This window comes from Elephantulus edwardii, unplaced genomic scaffold (assembly GCF_000299155.1).
Source record: "Elephantulus edwardii isolate Elephantulus edwardi_28Jun2011 unplaced genomic scaffold, EleEdw1.0 scaffold00011, whole genome shotgun sequence".
NCBI lineage: Eukaryota > Metazoa > Chordata > Mammalia > Macroscelidea > Macroscelididae > Elephantulus > Elephantulus edwardii.
In genome coordinates, this window is record NW_006399761.1 from 30,329,212 (window position 1) to 30,335,569 (window position 6,358).

The following is a 6,358-nucleotide window of genomic DNA, read 5'->3' on the forward strand; positions in this document are numbered from 1 at the left end:
TGTGATTCAGCTACTATTATGGATTCAATAGTGTTGGAGTCCTAGACCCCTACACCCGTTTATGTGATTCCATTTGGGTATAGAACCATGTGGGTGTGAAATGTACCCTTAACTCCATCACTCTGAGAGCTAAGGAAGAGAATAGACACAGACACAAGCAGAAATATAATATACAGTGGGAGTGAAATGGTGGGGTGTGTTAGAAGGCTGTTGGACCTGTTACTGATGCTCAGACAAAGAACTTCTCCAAGAATCAACAGAGAAAACACCTCTCCTTAGAGATCGGGCCCTGAATTCAGACTTCTAGCTTCAAAATTGTGAGAAAATAAGTATCTGTTTCCTCAAAGCCCCTTATTTGTGTTATTTTTGTTACAGAAGCACTAAGACAGTAATACTGTCCAATAGCAACAGTAATACTGGCCAGCCTTTCAGATTTTCCTATAAAGATGTTTGGAAGCAGGAGTGGCAGCCACTTCCTAAACAACATGCCTCTGGAATCCCAGTGAACTTTGATAAACGACTAAAAGGCCTTTTGTTCATAGGGTCGCTATGACTCATGCTCAACTCAACAGCCATTAACAACCACACAACAAAAATAAAGATGAGTCCTGCCTTTGAAAAATCAGAACTTCTAACACTATTTCCTTTGGTCAGTTTTGGTCTGGAGCTGCCCTCTTACAACTGCGGCTCTGCTGTTCTTCTCAGTCCTCACCTGGAGAGTCCCACTCATTCTAGTAGCCTGCTTAGCTCCCATAGATCGTTGGATGCTCGGTGTCTGTGCTCAAGAAAACATGAGGATTCCCTAAGAATGTTGCACTGCCCACAAATATCCCAAAGAGAAGGTCCGCATTCAGACCTGCTTGTCTGCGAAGGCTGAGAGAGCAGGTCAAAGCTTCCCTGTCCAAGGCAGGCATGGGCTCTACCTACAAATAAAAGTAACGACAGGACCAGTTATCAGAGCCTAATAGCCCCAGTCTCATTTTAAATTACAGAATAAAGTAAACTCCTGGTTGTTGACCTTCCTTAATAAATCAGATTAGAAATTACATTATCCTTTTCTTTCCCTCCCCCAATATTAGCTACTTATGTTTTTCTCTCACTTTATTGCCATTTTTCTTCATTACGATATCTTGAACTTAATGTTTATAATCTTGCTAATAATTGTAATTATATTAAGGATCATTTACTTCCTAATTTTTCATTCAAAAAACTCAATATGTATTTTATTATGACTTTACTAGTGATTATATGACTAAACTAATTTGTTATGATGTTGGCATTTTTCAACATTTACCTTGAAAAATAACACTGGGTCCTTTGAATGTAATGATTTGAGATTTCTTGGAGTAATTTGATGATTTATTTTACATATTATCAACCAGAATGAGAACAAACAGCATAGAGGCTCCTTCTTCACTTTGTTATAAAGTCTCATCCTGGACCGGAGAGAAAACCATAGATGAAGGAGGCAGCCCTGACCAGTGGTAACCTGACCTCAAGCTTGCAAGAACGGGTTAGGAAACTTTGGAGTCTCACGGACCATAAGCCAAAAATAGCACAAGTCACTGGCTAGTCTTTTAACTCATAAAGGTAAGGGAGCAAATTCCATTTAACACCATGTTTCTCATACAGCATGGACTTCTTTTTCATTCTATGTTAAACATATTGTTCATGGCAGAGTTTACACTCAAGAGCAGCTCACGACTCCCTTCTAACACAGCCTTTCCAACCACCCTTCTTATAAACACACAGATCCTAAACCTGCAGCAAGACGTGCTTTGCTGAGCCTGAGGGGAATCAACATTGAATTCCTTATTAAAGAGTTGGAATCTCTGGGTGGTCTAAAAAGCATGTGTGACTGTTAACTGACAGGCTCCTGGTTCTAGTCCAGCCAGAGGCTCCTGAAGATGGGCCTGCTGGTCTATTTCATAGTCAAAAGCGAACAAACAAAACCAAAAAAACAATCAACCATTGAAAACCCTGTAAATCACAATTCTCCTCTAACATACATGAGTCAGCCAAAGACAAGTCCACAACTGTTGATGTACTGGTGTTTAACAGTTATTATGAATTTCAAGGTTAGCATTAACTGTTCCATGGTATGACCACAGGTTCCACGTCCATGGTTGCAAGAAAGAACATTTTAAAGTTTTACAACATAATTCCTGTTCTTAGCTAGAAAACCATTCCACTACCTCTGTGTTCTCAGATATAATCCTGGCTAAGGCAGAGCCTGTATTCAGCAACAGAAGATGGATACAATACAGAATCAACTGTCTGTGCAAGTGACTTTTCAGCCAGCCAACCTCTGGGTTTTAATGGATCCTTTCTGATGTCTCTCCCAACCAGAGAAGACATGCTTTTGCATAGAAGACGGCTGATTTGAACTGATGGCTTAGACAAAGTTAAATTTAAACCCATCTGAGAACTTGTGAAGATTACTACAAGACTTCTGTTCACCTGAGGGTACATTTTATCACTCATCTTGCTTGCAAGATAAAACAAAGCAACAAAGAAAAAAAATCAAGTGTGTTTCTGTGAGAGAAGCAGGAAGAGGAGTAAGGAGATAAAATGCAGACATGGATTTCCTATCAAAAAATGGAGTACCAGATCCTCTGGAAGGTCTCTATAGAGTAAAGCACAAGTAGTCAGGCTTTAAATATCTATCAGATGGAGATAGCATGTGGACCAGCAGGTGAAGGGCACATCCCTGCTTACAATCTATGAATAGGACCTCAAGTATTTCATAGGCATTATTTTGAGAGATGCGATTTTGGCGTAAGTACCCGAGATGTCAGTTGTTGTTCTTAAAAGAATTGGAGAAAAGAATGAGAATGATTCTCTAATTTTTACCATAGGGCTGTGTTTCTGGAAAACATTCTAGTTACCTTTGGGGTGTGGTCTGCTTGATTACTTAAGTTTGATAAACCAGTACAATAGGACTTCAGATGTAACTGAATTTTTTTATTGTTGCTGTTTGAGGGTTTGTTTATGGCAATTGCCTAGGAGCCGAGACAGTTGGGCTCTGATATTAATGCGCTATGTGATTACAGGCAAAGCTCAAGACTTTACAAACACAGTTCATCAACCACTAACAAGCGAGAACTCATCCTGATCAGTTTGAATTCTTGTAAGGGTTTTAGGCATGAGTGATGAGAGAGTAAGGCATTGGCCCCACCACACCCCAGCTTCAGAGCAGCACTTAATTCTGTTTCATTGGTTTATCCCCTCAATAAAGCACAAAGTGGAAGAGCAGCACCTGAATGACATTCCTATCAGATCAAATTCTTATTTTGCCTGCTCCAACACTAGCTGTCAGAGCTTCAATCTCAGCCCACCTTTCTCAATGCAACATCAGGTAAATTCCTTAGCCTCTCTGTTATTTCGTTCCCTGGAATGAAAGATATACCACTATCTACCTCAAAGGGAGCTTTGGTGGCTATTCAAATCCATCCACAGCTCTGAGAAAGAAATATGGGCAATCTTCTCCTGTGCCTTGGAAAACCCCCTGAGGATTGGTTATGAGTCTGTTCTGACTTGACTGAGCACAACAGAAACCTCTTAGGTTATTTTTTGAAGATCAAATGAGATAATATGTGCAACACAATTTAGTTCCAGGTTTATATTGTGAAATGTTATTGTTGTTATATGTTGTCGAGTTATTTGAGACTCATATTGCTGTTGTTGTATGCCACTGAGTCACTTGCGACCCTTACCAACCTATGTACAACATCCTAAACCCTGCTCTATCCCTTGCCAAGTTTATTGTCTCCAAGACACCTATCCCCATTAACCCCAGTCACTGAATCAATCCATCTCATCCAGGGTCTTGCTCTCCTGCACTGTCCCTCCGCCCTCCCAAGCATAACATCCCTCTCTAAGAACTGATCCAGCCTTGAAACATGTCCAAAATATGTCAGATGAAGCTTTAGAATCCTTGCCTCCAAGGAGCATCCTGGCTTCACCCTCTCCAGGACAAACTTGTTTGTTCTCCTAGCTGTCCATGGTATATCAAATACTCATAGTGATCCTATATACAATAGTCCTGAAACCTGCTCTATCCTGTGCCAACTTAACTGTCTCTGACACACTTACCTTTATTACCTCAGTTACTGAATCACTCCATCTCATCGGTGATCTTCCTCTCTTGCTCTGTCCCTCCATCCTTCCAAGAATGGCATCTCTCTCCAAAAACTTATCCCGCCTTGCAACATGTCCAAATTATGTCAGACGAAGCCTCATAAGCAATTGTAATAATTCTGTTTGCATAAGAGATTCCATGGCAAAAGAAAGTTAAAAAATAATAGGCCTTTAAGGACATTTCTAGAATGAAATCTTACAATTTGTTTACCATTTCGTCCTTCACTTCCTTTACAGAGATTTTGCATTCTCATTCATTCATTGTTGCACTGTTTTCTCTACCCTCCTCCCCAGTTTGTTCTTGCAGCCAGAAGTATGGTATCATGTGGCTTTGCCTGGATTATTGTTAGGGTGTATATCTAAAAGCCTCCCTCTTGTCGCCTCATGTGGGCCAGTGCTAATTTATCCGCACTGTGACCAAAGGCAGGGAAGGCTTCACCCTCTAATAGTTACAGACAGTAATGCAACACCAATGACAAATACAAACTACAACTCTAAGACAAGACAGAGACAATAATTAAGGCCTTGACATATGTGTACAATGTCTGTCCCCTTCACAGCACCGGTTGACAAGTTCTGTTCTGGAAGAGGTGAAATGAGGCTACACCTGGGAGGCAAGGATTTTGAAGCTTTATCTCATACACTTTGGAATTATTACCAGGAGGGACCAGTCCTTGGAGAAAAATATGCTTGGAAGGGTGGAGAAACAGCGCAAAAGAGGAAACCCTGGATGAGACGGATTGACTCAGTAACTGGGGTAATGGGTGTAGGTGTGTCAGAAACAAAGAAGTTGGCTCAGGATTGGCAGGATTCAGAGCTATTGTGCATAGGGTCACTCACTGTGAGTCACAGGTAACTCGATGGCACATAACAAGTATGGTGAAAGGATAGGGCCTTGAGGTACAACTTTATGTCGCATACCCCTGCTCTGTTCAAATGACTGCCTCCTACTTTAAATGCAGATTTCCTGACCATTAAGTGTCTGGAATTGCCATTTTTTAAAATGTTATCCATAAACTGTCATGGTCCACACAGCCAAATGCTTTTGTATAATCAATAAAACACAGGTGAACATCTTTCTGATAATCTCTGCTTCCAACCAAGATCCATCTGACATCAGCACAGGACAGAGCAGAGTTTAGGGCTGTTGTACATAGGGTTGTTATGAGTTGCAAGTGACTCGACGGCACATAACAACAACAACAACAACAACAATTCTGTATACATTTTTCTGAATTCAGCTTGAATTTCTGGCTGTTCTCTGTTGATGCACTGCTGCATTTGTCTTTCTTCAGCACAACTTGGATGTATTATTAATAATTTTGTTCAATCATTTATGCATTCTGTTGGGTCACCTTTCTTTGGAATATGTACAAACACAAATTTCTTCCAGTCATTTGCTCAGGTAGCTGAACTTCTAGCACTGTATCCATTTGTTGAGTCATCTTACTTGGTATTCCATCAATTCCTGGAGCCTCGGTTTGGTTTTGTTTTTTTTGCCAACACACTCAGGCAGATTGAACTTCTTCTTCGTGATAGTCAGTTCTTGCCCATATGTTGCCTCTTGGAATGGGTCTCAACCAATTCTTTTTGTACAGTGACCTTCTCAATTTTGAAAAATGACCCTTTCTAATTAGTCAAATTAGGGAGCTCTGGTGGCCTTGTGGCAAGAAGCTGTGCTGCAATCCCAAAGGCATGTAGATCGAATCCGTGGGAGAAAGATGGGCAGTCTCCTCCCATGCGATTAACTGCCTCTGCAAACGTGCTGAAGGGTCAGCTATGGGTCGGTTCTGACTCTACAGTAAACAACAACGACTAGTCAAAAGCAAAATCAGAGTATCGGGGACCTTTTGAACAAGAGATTTTATTCTCATTCTCATTGCAGTTGAGTCGGAGTCATAGCTAACCCTCCAGCGTGTTTTCAGAGGCAGTAAACCCATCTTTCTCCTATGGAGCCGCTGGTGGATTCACACCATTTGTCTTTGTGTTGGCAGCTGAACTCATGACTAAGCCACCAGAACCCCCTGCACAGGAGAGTTGTTGTTGTTGTTATGTGTGGTCGAGTCATTTGAGAATCATAGCGACCCTGTCTATGTACAACAGCCCTAAACTCTGCTCTATCCTGTGCCAATCGCACTGCCTCTGACACACCCATCCCAATTACGCCAGTCACTGAATCAATCCACCTCATAGAGGGTCTTCCCCTCCTGCGCTGTCC